Source organism: Chiloscyllium plagiosum, unplaced genomic scaffold, assembly GCF_037043375.1.
Source record: "Chiloscyllium plagiosum isolate Xiang-an unplaced genomic scaffold, Cpla_swu_hap1 HiC_scaffold_9, whole genome shotgun sequence".
In the NCBI taxonomy this organism is placed as follows: domain Eukaryota; kingdom Metazoa; phylum Chordata; class Chondrichthyes; order Orectolobiformes; family Hemiscylliidae; genus Chiloscyllium; species Chiloscyllium plagiosum.
Window position 1 is genome coordinate 36055030 of NW_028270147.1, and position 17281 is coordinate 36072310.

General features: G+C 37.7%; 1 protein-coding gene and 1 long non-coding RNA gene across 4 annotated transcripts in view; one reads left to right on the forward strand and one right to left on the reverse strand.

Annotated features, from left to right (window-relative positions):
- ptch2 (patched 2) overlaps positions 1-17281 on the forward strand; it is a 112394-nt gene that overhangs the window by 2725 nt on the left and 92388 nt on the right. The window lies entirely within an intron of this gene.
- LOC148149118 (uncharacterized) overlaps positions 456-17281 on the reverse strand; it is a 33905-nt gene continuing 17079 nt past the window's right edge. Inside the window, exons 2-3 of the long non-coding RNA XR_015758025.1 lie at positions 3211-3277; positions 456-807 (exon numbers count right to left, since the gene is read on the reverse strand). This is a non-coding gene — a long non-coding RNA (uncharacterized LOC148149118). The remainder of the gene's footprint in view (positions 808-3210; positions 3278-17281) is intronic.

The window sequence follows — 17281 nt, forward strand, 5'->3', positions numbered from 1 at the left end:
AACATTATAAGCATCCTCCTCTGGCCCAGATTCAGTCCAATCTGCTTTTGCCTCTGATTAATCCTAAACATAATATGCAGGTTGTCTCTTCTAATCATTGCATCAGAATATATTGACAACTGCTTCCAAATGTATAGCCCTTGAAATACCTTAGCCAGCCAAACTAATCACCTCACCTCCATCCTTGAGTCAATCCCAATTGTGCAAATATGATCTTTGCAAAACCAGTTACATCACTAATACACATTCAGACCAATTCCTTATTTCACTGCAGATATTGCCATGATCAACTGTAATCTTTGTTTAGTGACATATTTCCTTGATTGTTTATGATGAAGTGCTGTTATTTCAGGTTTTTCTGTTGTGCTGGTTGAATTAAAGCAACGCTTTTAAGTATTTTATTTTGGTTTGAACTGTAGATGAGCTGAGAAAAACCAGCTGATGCAAAGTTTGCTTTCACGAGTCAACTGGTTTTATTGTTCCTCACATAGAAGCAGAGGATTGTTGGTATCTGTTCTACATTGCTGAATTGATGCTCTATTGGTTCCATTTACTCTTTTCTGTTCGTATTTAAGCGGCACTATCTAAAATCTCTGGACTGTGAACTTGTCCAGGATTTCTTCATGGTAAAAGACCTTGATGGGAGGAAGGGAATACATTGCAAAGTCATCTAAAAATCTGAAGTTGTAAATGTGTGAGGGCCCATAAAATGGCTTTTAACTGGTTTGCTGTTAAAGATTCCATCTGTTGTCATTCCCACCATTATTCCTGGTTGTCGGAGTGCTCCAGATGGTGTCCTTGTTGTAGCTGTGCAAGGAATGAATACAATGCAACAAGTGACATCAAAATGGCAGGATGAACAAGCAATCAGAAATATGAAACTTTTATCCCTTACTTTGCATATTTTTTCTTACCTGATCTGATGCCAGAGAAAGATATTTTTCATCAATTATACAACACATTATGTCCTCAAATTCTATTTCTGTTAATTTTCTATCAATAAAGACACTGAAGTTACCATCAAGCTTTTGGTGGAATTTTGTTTCTCCGTGAAAATAATTCTTATTAAGGAGTCATTCATATCAAGTACATTGTGTTACAAAACACATTGCCAGATCAGTGAACAAGAAGATGACACAACAACCAAGCAGTCACAATACTTGTTACCAAGTTGTTATTGTTGATCTTTGCTTCAAAGAAGTCGACTTTAAAAATGGCATCAGTATGGTTGGGCATTTCAATTTAAAAGCAGTTTTTTTTAGGGATTGAATTAATCTAATAAAATGCTAGTTGGGGAAAAAGATGATTAAAATTCTGCAAATAGTTAACACTTCGCACTGAGACTTTATCTATTTCTGTCAGATGACCCTTAAAGTGATTTTCCATAAGTTCCAAAAACTTGTGTTTTTTTTACAGAAATATAATTTTAGGTATTCAAAATACCATTTTAAAATAAAAGATTAAATTCATAAGTTGAAAATTAAGTTGTACTTTCTAACTCAGTATTTCTGAGGAAAAAAAATTGGATGCGCAAACACTTCCAGGCCTCAAAGGGTTAAATCTGCTTTGAAGCAGCCATGTTCATCTTGTGTAGCACTAAGCTTCCAAACTTCATTTACAATAACATAGTCATCTACTGGTAGAAATGTAACATAGCTTTAGACAGCAGTACTGAGTGGTTTATTGCAGGCTCCGCTTGTAGCCGTTTCAAGTAGTAAACTGCATCTAATTTGTCTAGTTTTTTTTTAAACTGTAAAGCTACTTGTGTGTCCTTTTTCTGTCTCTCAAATCCCTTTCCTATTTTTCCGGTCTCTCCCACACTGTGCTGTTTTTATTTTAACATTTGTATGCTAATTGCTACCTTTGACTGAGTTTTTTCTCTCTCCATGACTTTCTCCGTTCCCCTTCCTGTGTGTTATGTTTCCTGATACTCCCCCCACTCTCTTTTACAGACAGTTCAGGGCCATGTGTTTAATTCAGTTTTCACACTCCGACCCTTTCTAAGCCCTGCTTTCGATTCCCACCCCCAGCCCCGAAAATCTTCTGCTGTTTTCCTCCCAGGAGCAGATGTGGTGTGTGAAATTTACGCCATTTTGAGCTATTGACCCTGTATAGAGCTGTGTATGTATGTATGTGTGCGTGTGTGTGTGGTCCCAAACTATTCTTGGACTCCATTCAACAATAGAGGGAACCTCTCTTACGAAACCTGAATGCCATTAAAGTTTACCCACCTGTTTGCACACGAGGTTTTCACAGCAGTTGGAAAAAGAAAAAAGAGGAGACTGATGCCTCTCCTAATTCTTTTCATCTAGTTTTTTTTAAAGTGTTTTTTCTAGAAACAACACCACAGGGAAGAGCAGCTGTTCTTACTTTTATGTCCTGAAGTGCTGCATCTTTTTTTTTCATTTAATGGGCTGTGTTTGCAAGAACTGCACAAATTACAGTAAATAATGTTAACCCTTTGAGGAACATTGTAGATTTTGGTTTGTAAGTGAAATTAAAGTTTATGTTATTAAAAACAAATTTTCATTTTATTTGCCTTTTATGTTTCTTGTCACTTAAAAACAGTGATGTGGGTATAGGATTAGAAAAGAAAACATGACTATTAGTTTACTGTAACAAATAAACATTTAGGGCTTTTCCTTCTCAGTATTAATGCCTTGGAATTTTAACAACAGGAAGGTTCTCCTGAACTCTTTTATCAAAATGGTGCTTAAATTGTAAGATATGCCAACTCTTTTAGTTGTGTTGGTATTGGTTTTGTGCTGCGTAGCACTTTTGGTTTAAATAAGATTTGGTGGTTATAAAAATGCAGTTCTAGAAATTATGGTTGGCACTGTCAGTGGATGACTTTTGTCCTGCTTATCTGTTTTTCGTCTGTCTCCCATTTAATAAAAGTCACCACCAATAACTTGCACTTGTGGAGCACAAACCACCTTGCCTGTATTAAAATCAATGTCAAGCAACGTTGTTAAACATTTGTCTGTTAGAAGTAATCTTAATATTATGTGCTCTAATATAAATGTTTAACACTCTGATTTGAATAAAGATAGCAGTACTCTTATGGAACTGAAGCAGCATTATTTTTGAAATTGTTATTTTTAAATCTTGGTTCTATGTCATCAGGCATTTATGAAACAGGTGTGATGAATTTTGTAAGTTCCCTCACCCCCTCTGCACCCACCAACATCTCTCCAGCGAGTCACTCACCTTGTACTTTGCCAGCAGACGATGCTATTGGTCTCCTCATTTCCTCAGTGCATCCACCTATAGCCATCTGTTAGTGGAGATCACTGTGAGAAAACTTGCATTCATACAGTCTTGGTCAGACTTGCAATTCCTTTCATTTTTGTTGCACTTGTGTGTTTGTGCTTATTTACAAATGTTTTTCGTTTCCAATTAAGTTACTTTTTAAAGAACTTACATCAGCTTAAAGGCTTCAGAAGATTGATAACTTATCACATCTGTCATTTTTCATATTTCTACATATAAATTGCATTGCAGTGACTCGTAATGCAGCATCTGATTTATTTGAGATGTATATTTTAAAGCAAAAAAAAATGAGACTTGTTTGTATTCAAGGCAATGGTGTGTAGAAAATAGATGGCAGTGAACAGAATGTTTCTGTTAACACAAGTGGATGGTCATTATAGAAGATAACTAAAGGTAAAGTTGCCATAGTCCTAGTAGACCATTAAAGAGAGAGAAACAACTGCTGGTGGTTTATCTGAGGGTCAACACATCTTAGGTGAGGTGAGAGATTGAGAAGGAGACTGCTTTATGCTAACTTCAGCCAGTGTGAGAATTGAACACACACTGTTGGTATCACTCTGTGTTGCAAACCAGCCATCCAGCCAACTTACCCCAGAAAATAAGTAACCACAATTACAATGCCATAAACCATACAATAAACATGAAGTGCAGTGAACTGCTTCAAAAGGTTACAACCTATGGTTTTTCCTAACCCAGGTTATATGTGCCATTAATGAAAGAGGATACTAACCAGATTGGTTAAATCATTGTCCAATCATGATTCAGTTTTGCTCCATTTATTATTTAATGTGGTTTATCTAATTTTTTCCTGTGTAGGTTTTTCAGGTTCTTTTTCTTTGACTTTGCATTGTCCTCTTAAACCTCTGATTTCTTTAGATAAGTTTTTGCACATGTCTTACCATGTAGCCACTATGTAGTAAATGCTATGAAAAGCTCAGGATGATTTTAGTTAATCTAAGACGTTATGCACAATGCTAAAGATTTAAGGAAACTGGAATGTCAACTTTGGTAAAACTTTCAGCAAACCAGAAACTTTTGAAGAAAACATATATCTATGCAAGTATTTCCAATTTAACATGAAAAGAATACAAGTAAAGATTTTGAAGAGTGGATATTTTGCATTTAAGGAACAGAGACTTGTTTTGGTGAAGCCAGAGACTCTGCTATCCCCCCCATGGCTTGTTCAAAGAGTTGCTATCTGAATCAGGTTTAAGTGGTTCACCAGCCAGTTTCTCACAAATACTGCACTTTTCTGTTAAGCAGTGTTGAAAGGACTCTGGGCAAATCTTTGAGTTGATTACAATCTGTCTGGAAAGTAACCCATAGTTTTTGTTGAATACGTGCCCAGGAGACCTCAGTGTATTGTGTATTCCCTTGCAGTATTCACACTGCTGCACAAAGTAAGATTTCTTTTATTGAGGGCAAATATATTAAGAGAATATTAAGGAAATCTCTTGTCACTTTGGATTCCATGGAATTTCAATTTTGTTAATTTTTAAAAATGTGTGGAAATAATCTTTTATCTGAAGCCAAGGTCTTTTAATTTTGATTTGGGTTTTAATTTGAACCATTAGCAGTGCCAGGTGATGTTATAATACATGAAGAGTTATAGTAGAATTGGGGGCAAAACATAGGCAGTGGATCAAACATTAAAATTGGTCCATTAGTCATTGTGTAGTTAAATCTACAAGCTGCATTTAAGGTAAAATTAAAGATATAGTAAGGTGATACCATAAATGATCAAACCAAATTTGAAATTATCTGAATCACAGAATCATGCACAACTTTTTTAAACACATTGCATTCCATTCAGTTATTCAAAGTAGCACGATGAGGAGTTTGCAGAAGCATCTTTCCTGACCTTCATTGTGTGCTTGAAGCTGGTGTCATGGCGGACAGTAAAAGACAGCAATTATGGTAAATCACAAATCCTAACCAGAATATGGTTAGGATTTCTGATCAGTGTAAGAACAATGTTGTGTTCTATTTCACTACCGTACTGGAAATAGTATGAACATTACAACAGAAAATGATGGAAAGTAACAAGAGGTTAATCAAATTATAGAAAAAAATGACATGTTAACAGCTTGGACATGAGTTCTTCATCAGGACTCTGAAAAATAATTTACACCTGATATTGTCAGTTCATTTTGAATTCAGGCTTCCTGCATTTCATAATTTGTTTTAAGTGCCAGTTAGGATCATCAGACCTTTACCAATTATAGCATGTTATGTACACATAATCATAAGAAATGAGGCTATCCAACAGTTCTGGGAAACTGGCAAAGATGTGTTGCAAATTTGGAAGAGTTACATGTCATTATTCAGCATCAATCTTAGAGACATTCCTAATGCCATTTGACAGGTTCTTCCTAATTGGTTTCAACTAAAAGTTCACACACAAGCGTATGAGACTTTGTGAAAAGAAACCACAGTGGTTCAGTCTCTTAATTGCTCCACTAACTCTTTGGTTTATTTGCTTGGTTCTAGAGATGCTATGTTCTATCTTTATTTGAATCTTAATAAATATTTTTCGAGTATTTGGGTGCTCACTGTGTTCTAAAACTCTCAATAGCTACCCATTTGAAGTATAACAACAGGCCTGTCTTTGCCTTCTGTACTATAGGTGATCTTCACCTAGAATTTTGTATGTGAATGAGGGAACCAGCAATTAGTCTTCATATAAATACCTTTTCTAAGCAAAATTTTTTTAAAAGCACAATAATTGATTGAAATCTAATTCACTGCCTCATCATTTTTAGTCAAGTTTGTGAATAAAGGCACTTCAGTTCATTTGATCTCATCATTGGGGTCTTCTGGGAGTTGCCTGGTCATTGAACACAGTCATAGCTTTCTGAATGATATCACCTAATAGATGTTGGAGGAAGAGAAATGTGGACTGGAATATGGGTCAGGTCTAGTAACAAGTGAGAAAGTCACTTTTGAGTCTGTTACCTGGTTGTCATTCTCAATATCTAACATTGCATAACTGAACAGCCATGCCTGTTATATTCTTACACAATACAGAGCATTATGTTTAAATTACTCAAATGTTCTAGTTTCAGACTTACTTCTCGGCAATCTATCCAGTTGATCATTAATCTTTTCCTCTAACAGACGCTAGTTGATGGAGGTCTAGGCCATAAAAATGCCCATGGTTTATTATTACATTGAGAGTGTCACCCAGAAAGGTAACAACAAAACTTGTTGAAGGAACTTGCTGTATGTGATCTGATGGTGTATGTGTTTGCAATTGTGGAAAAGTCACAAGGGAAGTCACAAAAGGTGAACCATTCTCCAGAATGCAGAAGATCTCACTTCTTCCAGTGGAAGCTACAATTTATTTTAAATTGATATTTGTTGAATCCGAAGACCCCACAGACCTTTTAGATCTGGCTTTCTCCTGCTATTTTTAAAGTCCCAACCTTATTTCTGACAGATCTACTTTTGTGAAAAGATGAAATGGAAGCAGAATGTGATTCACACAGGTAGGAAACCCAAAATTAGCAGAGCTGTTTGAACTTAGCACTGAGTTCACATTGACCATGTCTTGATTGGTACATGGGCCATCATTCACACTGTGAGAGCTACAAGTTGATAGAGTGGACATAAATGCCTTTTTAGAGTGGATATAGCTGCATAATTGTTTTAATTTTAGATTTATTAAATGTCCCACTCTTCAGCTTTGTAAGAGAAGTTGAAGGTGACAGTGACTACTTAAAAATAAACCTTTGTTGGACTGCTTTGATGGGTAGACTTAGTTTAGAGTGGAGTTGTATTTGGTTATGCAGTTTAAATAGTAGTTTTTGGGAAATTTCTCATGGGCTAACATTAAGGAATCATGACTGTTAGGAAAACTCTACAATTATCCTAGCAGGGAATTCTGAATTCACAGTTTGATTGACATCTTAAAGAGATGATTAAAGGATTGAGTGTCATTATCGTTGCAACTGAATTGACGTTTTCTTTGATAAGAGATTAGCCACTTGTGGGGATTTGAAAACTCTTGCATAGATTTTATGAATGCGAGTTTTTAAGTGGCAAGTGTATGAATGACAACTCTATTAGATAGTTAAAAAACATTTTCTCCTCCTCATGTGGCTGCTGTGATGAATTCTTAAAATTCACTTACGTCCCGACTGGTTGGCCTTATTGCCTGTGCCTAGTTGCCCTTGAAAAGATGGTGGTGAGCTGCCTTCTTGAACTGCTGCAGTTCAAGGTGGCACAGTGGCTCAGTGGTTAGCACTGCAGCCTCACAGCACCACGGACCCAGGTTCGATTCTGGACTTGGCCATCTATGTGGAGTTTGCACATTCTCCTCGTGTCTGCGTGGGTTTCCTCTGGATGCTCCGGTTTCCTCCCACAATCCAAAGATGAGCAGATTAGGTGAATTGGCCACGCTAAATTACCAATAGTGTTCAGGGATGTATAGGTTAGGGCATTGGTCGGGGTAAATGTAGAGTAATAGGGGAATGAGTCTGGGTGAGATACTCTTCAGAGGGTCGGTGTGGACTTGCTGGGTTGAAGAGCCTGTTTCCACACTGTAGGGATTCCATGATTCTACGTGCTGTACGTTGATCCACAGTGCCATTAGGGTGGAACTTTCAGGAATTTGACCCAGAGATATCGAAGGAATGGCAATACATTAAACCTGATGTTGAGTCACATATGGAAATATTGAAATATTTGTCCAGATATTTGGTCAATGAGATAGGTCTAAAGAGTATCTTTAAGAGGGGAAGAAAAGGGAGCATTTTAGGCAGAAAATTCAAAATGTCAGGGGCAAGACAATACCAGTGCATTAATGGGAACTGAGTTGTCAGAGTATATTTTGTCCCATTCTCTGACCTGTACTTCCTTGAGTTAAACCATAGACCCGCACAAGATATAGGACTCTGCCCTGCAGTTTGATCATGGCTGATACATTTCTCAACATCATTCTTCTACCTTCTCCCATAACCTCTTAATCCCCTTAGTCATCAAGAATCTGTATATCGCTGTCTTAAATACAGCCAATAACTTGGTCTCCATAGCATTTTGCAGCAATAAGTTTCACAGATTCACCACGCTCTGGCTGAAGAAATTCCTCCTCATCTCAGTTTTAAATATCTGTCCCCGTGATATTCTTGTGAACCTCCTCAGACCACCTCCATTGCTAGCACATCTTTCCTGAGATATGGGCCCCAATTCTCCAAATGCAGTCTGACCGAGCCTTATACAGCCTTAGCAGTGCGTCCCTGCTCCTGTACTCTAGCCCTCTTGAAATGAATGCCAACATTTGTCTTCCAAGCTGCCAATTAAACCTGCAATTGTTAACCTTAAGAGAATCCTGAATTAGGACTTCTAAGTCCTTTTGTGCTTCACATTTAAAAAGCTTTTTCCCATTTAGAAAATAATCTATTCTTCCTATCAAAGTGCATAACTTCACACTTTCCCACATTGTATTCCATCTCCTTGTCTATTCAAGTTGTTCTGCAGCCTCCTCCACTTCCTCAACACTACCTGTCCCTCCACCTATCTTTGTGACATCTGCAAACTTAGAAACAGTGTCCTCAGTTTCTTAGTCGAGATCATTAATATATATTGTGAATAGTTGTTGTCTTAACACTGACTCCTGTGGAACTCCACTAGTTACTGGCTACCACCCTGAAAAAGACACCTTTATCACCAGCTTTCAGCTGAAAGAGTTCAGCTTTTCGATTTTAAGTCCAGATTTTCGGATGAAAAACTCAGACTGGAGAAGCTGTCTCTTTATTGCAGGCCTGGTTAAAGGGAGATTGAAATGTTCAAAATGTTGAGGGGTTTGATAGAGTAATTAATGAGAAAATGTTTCCCCTGGCTTTGAATCAGTAACCTAAGGATACAAATTTAAAATGTTTGGAAAGCAAATCAGAGGAAAGTTGAGGAGAAGGATGGTAGAAGGAGATTCAAAATTAACTTGAAAAACATAATTGGATTTATACTGTATCTGAAATGGAAATATTTGTAGATCTCTTGGGAAAGAACAGGAGAATGAAACTATAACTGTATAGCTCTTAGAAATACAGGTGTGATGGACTGAATATCCTCATTCTATGCACACAGTAAATGTAAATATCATGCTGGCTTTTAGCCCCAGGCTGGTTATACCAAAGCCAAGAGGCCTCAGCATCTCTTAATAAATATGTTATAGTATCATTGAGATCTGCTAAATATCGAAAGTTATATTCACCGTGAATTACACATATCTGTATTTCCTTTTAGTGTTGTACGAATCACATGTATAGTGTACATAGTCGTCACACTCCACATGTCACTCTGTTTTAATCTTACATTCTTCTGAATTACAGCTTCAAAATGACAACCACCTGCCAAGCTTCAAAATTCCTTAACTAAACAATTATACGCTGACTGACCTCAGCCCGTGTTTGTTTAAGAATTACACTTTCTGCCCTTAAAGAGACACAGTGCCACCTTTGCACAATAATACTTTGTGTGTTACATAGAATAACACCCTTTTCCTGATGAAAAATTTCACCATCGAAGTGGCTGAGCAACAGCACACACATATGTGCATTGCCTCCATGTTACTGATTCCCTCTTTGCATTTTTTCCTGCCTCTTTTGAGCTGTCTCTCCATCCACTTTTGTATTTCTCTCACTCTTTGTCTTCTTATCTGAATCTTTCTTTCTCCTGCCTTTTGTTGCTTTTGCTTTCTGTCCCTTTTCTTTTTGCCTGCTCTTGCTTTTCTTCTTGATGCCCAAAGGGGCAATCTGGTGAAGTGGGTAAGTTCACAGAAAGACAAGGCTGCTTAAGAGACTTCAAGTGAATACCTCAACACCCGACTCAATACTTAAAGTTGCGAGGAGTGTAGCTACCTCACACTCAATCAGCTTTGTAACGTTCTTCATCATTTTGCTGAATTATTTGTGCTTTTCAAGGTGACAAATGTTAATACTGAGAAACTGAAAAGAAGATGTTTCTTTCCTCCATGAAATATCAGCATCATGCATTGAGGGCAGTTGCAGCATAGATTAGAAAAAGAGAAAGGAATTCCTGTGACTCCAATGACCACTGTAACCTCAAGATCAGTAGAGACTCAGATTTTATTTCTCACACTTGGCATCCACGTGACCTTTGTGAGTGAGATTTGGTGATGATTACTGCTGTGTTTGGCCCGAATTTACATTCCAGAAATGCATGTTCTTATCAGGCGAACCACATTATTACAATGTAAGAGCAATTCAAAATTGGTGGACTTACAGTTCAGGAGTACACCTCACTGCAGTGGGCAGGTAGGCTTCAAGGCTGGGATCTCAGCTGGTCTTTTGGAGTTTGTGTCAAAAAATGTGATTAATGCTTTAACATTTTTTTTGCCTGTATTGTCCTTCGTGCTTTCTATGCTGTTTATGTTTAGAGCCGCATTTTGCTATTTATGACTATTCTTAGATGCCGATATCAAAAGCGATTGCAGCCTGCTGTTCCTCAGTGAGGCCTCCTGTTTAGGCTGTGATGCTGTGTTCTTTGTTTGGGGTCATCGAGTTGCCCTACAACTCCTACCAGTACTTTACTTTCCCTTTCCCCAACTAGTTGTAGCTGATCTGTTGTCTCGCATTTGTCCAGTCCTCTGAGCATTGGAAAAATCTGGCAACATCTTTCGAGGAAGCCACATCCGTCTTGTCTCCTGCCACTGCCTGGGTTGTTAGAGATTGCCTACAGGTGACTGGAGACCTATATAGAATCAGACATCTGATCACCATGTAGGCGTGGGAAGCTGGCCGTCAGCAGATATGCAGCCAAAAGGCCATTTTAGTTTCAGTTCCAGAACAATGTGGAGAAAATAGTGAAAGAAAAATCATGCAACTTTTAAAAATGGTTTTAAGGACGGTTTCATTGCAGGAGCAGCATTTGCATAGCGAGAATTTGGCAGATTATGAATATATATATACACAAGGCCAGCTACTTCAGCGTGATTCCCATTTTCCAGACATTGTGTGGGTTGGTTGGGGGCACGATTCCATCACATCTGTTGGTCCAGGGGGAGGGTGCAGGAATGCAAAGATTAAAAGATCTTACTACAATCATTATGAATGTAATTGGGAATGGCCTGAAAGCAGTAATTGTATTGACTCTTGAGTTCTCACTGATGTATCTGTTAATTTTATTTATAAAACATATTGCAGTGATCTTTCAACACGATATTATTCGATATTAGGCATATTTGGGTTGTTTCAATGTTGTCAATTATTATATGTATTATTAATAACACTCGATGAATAAAGAGCTACTTACAGATGGGCAAACACTGGCAGCATACAACTTCTGTGTTCTGCATTTTAATATAGATCCACAGAAGACTTAAGCATAACAGGGAATGTGCAACTTTAATTTGAATTTGTGGCTTTTTGGCAAAAAAAGAAGAGAATATGTAAATGAGTTGTTGGAAAAACCACTGAGTAAGAAAAGAAAATGCTGGCCATCTGAGCTCAAGCATTGAAAGATTTGGATGGAGGGAATAATAGACCGAAGGGACCATTGTTAGAGAGAAGAAAGGGGAAGGCTGGAAGAGGAGATGGCTGCAGTGAAGCCCAGTTGAGGGGGTACTTGTTTAGTATCAGATTTGCAACTTAAAAGAGGTTAAAAAAGAAATTTCTCGATGGAGGATGATAGCTGATGCCAGTCAAGTTATATTCATCTCTCACTTGCAGTTTTTCAATCAGAAACATTTCATGTGTCTTGATGATGGGAGACATTTTTTTAAAAATTGAGACTTTGGTAAGATGACATAATACCTACAGAAAATTGTTTTCCTGTCTCAATTTTGACTATAAACAAAGTACATAGGGAAAATGCTGGCAGTTCAGACTATTCAGATCAGCATCTGTGAAGAGTGGCTGCAAATAAGCAGAATATTTTAGCATCTTGTCAAAAAGGGGATGGTGGGAACAAAAAGTAAAAGTTGTGTGAATCTATTTTAAAAAACTGCAGTAAAATGAAATGAACTGAACAATACTTTTTGGTATTTGATATTGAGCACTTTATACAAACCGTTCATTAAATTTCAAATTCATCAACATTGTATATATATCTAATCTCATGGTAAACACGTCCTTAATAAAAACCTTGTCTTCAAAATAGTTAAAAGTTATCCCTTTCAATTTAAATTTTTCCCAGAAGATGTTGCACTCCCTTTAACTCCAATGCTAAAATTTGTCAAAAACTGAACAGCCAATGCAAAAAGCATAATTTAGTTTCATCATTATTGGACATATAGCACACTTTATGTATTGCATATAACCAGGGAACATGTCATTCAAGATATTCAAACCTCGTCTAGTTACCTGAGTAAGTGCCTCCATAAAATCTCATTCAAATATAGAAACCAAATATTATATTGAGATTAATTGTATTTGATTACTTAGAAATCCTGTACCTCCTTTTTATAATATTTCATGCAGGTTGAAGAATAGATGCAGACTTATTGGTCTTACTTACTTTTGAATTGATTAATTTGGGCCATTATATATGATGGCCAGCATACAGAAAGATTATCTTTCTATTTCCATAAGAGTGAAATATTTGTTTATGTAATCTAATATCAAGAGTGAGTGGTTGCATTCCCTCAAATATAGAAGATCGAGGGTTCATCTGATTGAAGTGTTCAAAATGCCAATAGAGTTTGACTGTATTGTTGCAGAAAAACTACCGCCTCTTGTGGGGAAACAAGAAGAAAAAGGTTTAAATTCCTGATTAGAGTAGGAGATTCAACAGTGCAATCAAGAAGCATTTTCAAAGAATCGAAGAAATTTGGAATTCTGTCTCCCAAGAAAGCTGAGTAATTGGTGCTTCCAAGATTGAGGTGGATACATTTTTGTTAGATGTGGGCTTTGAGGGACATTGAGCAGCAGTGCGTGTGTAGATTTGAGTTGCAGATAAACCATTATCTAATTGAGCAATTGAAGGACTGATTGGCCCACTTGCTGCTTTACCTGTGACAGTTTGCATTATGTGTACAACTGAAAACTATATTCTTCCAAGGAAGCAGCAAACCTTTTTTTGATAATAATTAATGTAGTTGAATGCATTTTCAAGTGGCGTGTAAAGTCATTGGTGCTCACCAGGTGATACCACTTAGTCTTTGCGTTCTAATTGTGGTGGCGATACAGGAAGTGTCTCTTTAGTTGCCAGTACACACATGCAATATGGATTGCCACCAGCTATGGGATATTTTTGTTTCTATGTGGTAAATGAAACTAAATTTATACCCATCAAACACCAAACTAATTATATGCAGAAAATGCTGGAAATACACAACATCTCTGAAGAGAGAAATGGAATTAACATTACAGATCTGTGTTTTGGTGAAAAGTCACAAGCTATATATCCACCGTCAAATCCCATTACCAAACCCCCTACCTTCCACAATCTGTCATTCTAATCTGGCCCTATATTAACAGGTTACAGTATCTTCAGATGTCCATGAGAATAGATAAAATATTTTAAAAAGCTGAACACATATTTGGGGGAAAAAAAAGCATGTACACTCAAAGCCCTGCCAACTCTGCCTGTGGACAACATGGATAAACCTCAGGGTTCAGTATTTCCTAATGTATTGTAAGCAAAAAGCACTCTCCCAGGCTCTAAGTTACAGCACACAATGTTACTCATCAGATGTACTCCCAGGCCTTCTCAGTAGTGGAGAATCATGTAGGATCTGACTGACCATTTTTACCATGGTGCTGGCAACTCTAAGTAACAGGTGATTGGGGGGGGGGGGGGGGGGGGGGTGACAACTCATTTTCCTGTACTGGTGAAAATAGCCACCACTGGGAGTGGAGGTGGGACTTCTAGAACTGGGATCTAGCTCCCATGATTTTCCCACTGCTGCTTCCCTGTGGTCCTGGTGGGGGAACCATGAAAATCTTACATGTTAACTCTATTTCTCTCTATGCGGGTGCTGACAGATTCTGCTGAGCTTGTCTAGCATTTTCTGTCAGGTTTCCAGCTTCTGCAATACTTACTCTTCTCGATGATGTTAGTGATTGCTATAAATAAAGTAATGTCTTGTGGGTGAAAAAGAAATGCTCTATGGTATTCCTGTCCTCTGATCTCTTTAATGATCACTCTGGAATGAAAGGGAAATGCCAGTGACTGAGGATTTTATTTACCATGGGTCCACATTGCAAGAGGTATATTTACATGGGTCATAAAAACTGTTGCTGAAATTTATTACTGCACCTTTTGTTCCAGTTCTCTCCATTGTGTTCACCTCACAATGAGTGAGGGAAGGAGCCTGGGCTACATGCAGAAAGAACTTGCATTGATACAGAACCTTCCATGGTGTCAGGAAGAAACTAAATGCCTCATAATCAACACTTTGCTTTTGAAATATAGCCATATGTTATTAAGAAATTGTGTCAGTCAATGTATGCATCACACGATCAAGTAAACAAAACATAAGAACATGAAAAGCCAATCTGTTTGGTGGCATTGGATAGAGTATGTTGACCAAGCCATCAGAGTATCTTGCTTTCCTTCAAGAGCTCGTATAGGATGTTGTATCAACCTGGTCAATAACACAATATAAACTCTTATCTAAAAGACAATGCAGTATTGTCCTCAGCTATGCAATTTCCTTGGCACTATCTCCATTTATTATATGCTCAAATCCTGAAGTAGAATTTAAAACCAAAACCTTCAGCTTCTAAGTGAAGTGGCTGATGTGGAGAGTACAATGTCAGAGAGCAATCTAAAGCTAGTTTCCTATTTTGATTTACACCTCAATACTTTATGGAGCAACACACACTGTTGTCTGTACTGTGATCTTCCCTGGCACGTAAATCAGAGCTGTGAACTAATGTCCTGCCACTCAATTCCACTGCTTCCAAAATTCCACAGATAGAGTTCAATATTGACCGTTGTTTGAGTATGTAGCGTCAGTGGGAGGGTTATCTGATCAACCATGATTGAATGGCGGGGCTGAATAGCCAACATCTGCACCCATCTTATGGTCTTTTGGTGCCTTATTTGCATGTGTTTGGGGAAAGTTGGCAAAAACACCATTTTAGTTGTAATTAGGTTTCTGCCTGCCCCACACCAGCAGCAATTTGGTTGTCTGTTTGCCCTCAGAGATTAAGGGGGAGGGGTTCTTTGCTTATTCATCCAGTTTTCACACCCAAATCAAACATCATTCCTATTGACACTCAAGCAAGGGAGGCGATCAGGAAGTTTTAAAAAATATTTTCCTCTTCACCGTTCCAGATGCCTCCCTTGTTGAATGTGATCCACCTTACCATGCTCAGAATATTAAAATGCTGGGTCCATATTCAGGGTTTGAAGTGGAAAATCCCAGTTTATGATGTCTTTGCTGAGCCCATTCTTGGCTTGTTAATTCTTTTGTAAGGAGTGCACAAAAATTCATTCTCTCCTAAAGCAAGAAACACAGAAATCCTGAACAGTCAAGACAAATCAGTTGTTTGGGATTTGTTGATTTACAATCAAGCTTACAGCCTAATGGAGCACCAGATATGCTGTGCTACCTTGATACAGTGTATAACATTTTTCACTTTCAGATGAAGGTGAAGTAAGGCACTCCTCAGTCCCTCTTAACAATTCAACCAGGAGGCCTAGTTCATGGTGGTGTTATTCACACCGGCTATAGTCATGGCCCATGAACTGTGGGGCACTAGCTACACAAATAAACTTGCTGAGGAACCACATACCTTAGTAGCAGTTAAGTATAAACAAAAAGTGGCAATCGCCTTGGGGCTCAAGATAAAGATGCATTGAGGAGTTTAGAGGGAGTGAGTTCTTCATGTATTGGGTGAAGCTTGGTGATATTCATATTGTTCATTCTGTTTCTGAGAAACAGAAAACATATTCCAGCTGGAAGGCAATAAAGTAATAGCTGATTACTAAATAGAGTGATACAATTAATACGCCAAGATTTAAACTCTAATGTTATCACCATCTTGACAGGTATCATTTCGGCAATACAACTGAAAGTGTGAATTCAGATTTCGGAAACACTTTGTAATAAATTATCTTTATCAGGGATTCAATCTACATTTGTTAATTTAAAATAGTGCCATTAATAATCAGTGTGATAATTAAGCTGGATTAAAAGAAGTATAGTAATTCTAATTGCATTTAATACTGGGTGACAGTGATGTTTTTAAGAAATAACCTGTATATTTCAGCTTTTTTAAAAGTAAGTTTATATTGATGCTTTGCTTTCAATAACTCTGCTATGGTAAGCTTAATATTTGTTAACATCCACTTGTTCTATTAACATCTATTCCTGTCTGATGTTCCTAAGTTTTTTGAAATGCAAGCGAGGATCACCACAATGTAACATTTGTACAACTGTCTGCCCTGAGATTTCACACCAGATTTTAAAAAGTTATGAGCAAAGCTTTTGGTTATGATTACTATAGCAACATATGTAAAGATCAAGTTGATAGAATAGGCCAATCCAACAAAGACCTCCTTTAACTCAAGACTGCAAGGTTTGTTTGTGTATGTATGTTAAATAAGAGACCACAGATGAATTAGTTATGTCATAAAGAGGCAAAGTGCTCTGAAGTTATTGAATCACAATGATTCAGTGGACAATAGAGTGTCAGTATTTTGAACTACTGGCACCTATAGGATTCATGTTCACTGATGAGCTTTGGTAGCATTCTGTGTAGGGAACATAGGGCATGCTGGTCTGCTTAGGATCAGCTGTTCTCATCTAACATACGGTTGTCTGCCTGTGTAGGTGGGTGGGACAGATTTGTTATTGCTCGGATTGTTTGACGTATCATTCACTTCATTCCCCCCACCCCCATCATCGATCCCACCACTCACCATCCTCACCATTGACTGTGCCCATCCAAAAGTAGGATTCCCACATCTGTCCCAGATTTTTCGGGTGAGAAATTTGTGAGTTGTTGGCTCCTGCCCAATCCTCTTGTAGCTTTCAGATTGTCCCATAGGCTATTTATCTTTAATAGGAGTCTATTTTTAAGACAGAAACTTGCTTAAA